Genomic DNA, 1,561 nt, shown 5'->3' with positions numbered 1-1,561 from the left:
TATTAGCCATTTGAAGATCCTCTTTGAGAAGTTCCTGTCCATGGTTTTTGCCCATTTTTGGTTATCTTTTTTCTTACTGTTTTCTAGTTCATTATAATTCTAGGTATGAGACCTTTATCAGGTAAACTTATTGTGAATGTTTTCCCCCAGTTTGTGGTTTGACTTTTTACTCTCTTTATTATGTCTTTTTTTTTTAAATTTTTTTTTTTTTTTTTTTTTTTTTTTGGAGACAGTCTAGCTCTGCCATCAGGCTGGAGTGCAGTGCCACGATCTTGGCTCGCTGCAACCTCCATCTCCCAGGTTCAAGCGATTCTCCTGCCTCAGCCTGTGGAGTAGCTGGGATTACCGGCATGGGCTGCCACGCTCAACTAAGTTTTGTATTTTTAGTAGAGACGGGGTTTCACCATGTTGGCCAGGCTGGTCTTGATCTGCTGACCTCGTGATCCACCCACCTGAGCCTCCCAAAGTGCTGGGATTACAGGTGTGAGCCACCATGCCCGGCCTTAATTATGTCTCTTCATGAAGAGAAAGTACTAATTTTAATTCAGCTCCATTTATCTATCTTCTTTTATGGTCAATACTTCTAGTGTCTGTTTAGGAAATCTTTGCCCATGTCCCACCGGAGTGTGACTCACTTCTCACTTCATGGCTGTGAGGCCCTTGCAGGCAGCGGCTAACTCTGTATGTTCCGGGCCTCACACAGAGCTTGGAACATGGCAGGAGCTCCAGAATCACTCGATGAATGAATTCATTCATGCAAATGCGTAAAGTAACACACACAGTCTCTGCATGCAGATTTTACTGCCAGTGATGAAAACAATTACTGAGAAAACCCCTGATGCACATATATGAGAAGGGATCATTATAACTGACTATCACAGGTTAATTTTTTAAAATAAAATTGGAACCCTTCATTAATTTTCGTGTCATCCTTGCACAGGAACCATGTTAAACTTCTCTGTGTCGTCCCAATTTTAGTATATGTGTTGCCAAAGTGAGCACAGTTTAAGCCTTCTAAACTGTTTGAGTTGCTTTGTATATAAGAATTTCTTGATTTTTTTTTTTTTTTTTTTTTTTTTTTTTTTGAGACGGAGTCTCGCTCTGTCGCCCAGGCTGGAGTGCAGTGGCCGGATCTCAGGTCACTGCAGCCTCCGCCTCCCAGGTTTACGCCATTCTCCTGCCTCAGCCTCCCGAGTAGCTGGGACTACAGGCGCCCGCCACCTCGCCCGGCTAGTTTTTTGTGTTTTTTTTTTAGTAGAGACGGGGTTTCACCGGGTTAGCCAGGATGGTCTCGATCTCCTGACCTCGTGATCCGCCCGCCTCGGCCTCCCAGATGCTGGGATTACAGGCGGGAGCCACCGCGCCGGCCGAACACGACCCTTGTTGAAGAAATCAGGTGGGATGCACAGGCCGCCTGCGGCCCGCGTGGGGTCTGTTTCTTCGCCCCCCGTGGGGAGCCTCTCGCTGCCTCGGGAGAGCGGAGCATCCTTTTGGCGGACGGTGCACGGTGCGGAGCGAGGCTGCCCGCGGTGGCTCTGCCGGGTGCCCGGGGGGAGCGGAC

At 47.9% G+C, this 1,561-nt stretch overlaps 1 non-coding gene across 1 annotated transcript; it reads right to left on the bottom strand.

The window, feature by feature from the left end:
* Positions 1-895: 895 nt before the first annotated feature.
* Positions 896-1,002, bottom strand: LOC119625980 (U6 spliceosomal RNA). Its single transcript, XR_005242193.1, has one exon. It is a non-coding gene; the product is annotated as a U6 spliceosomal RNA (small nuclear RNA).
* Between the last annotated feature and the right edge of the window lie 559 nt (positions 1,003-1,561).

The sequence above is a fragment of the Chlorocebus sabaeus genome, chromosome 15, assembly GCF_047675955.1.
Source record: "Chlorocebus sabaeus isolate Y175 chromosome 15, mChlSab1.0.hap1, whole genome shotgun sequence".
In the NCBI taxonomy this organism is placed as follows: domain Eukaryota; kingdom Metazoa; phylum Chordata; class Mammalia; order Primates; family Cercopithecidae; genus Chlorocebus; species Chlorocebus sabaeus.
Note: the sequence above shows the minus strand (reverse complement) of the source record. Positions and strands in the feature narration are given on the sequence as shown.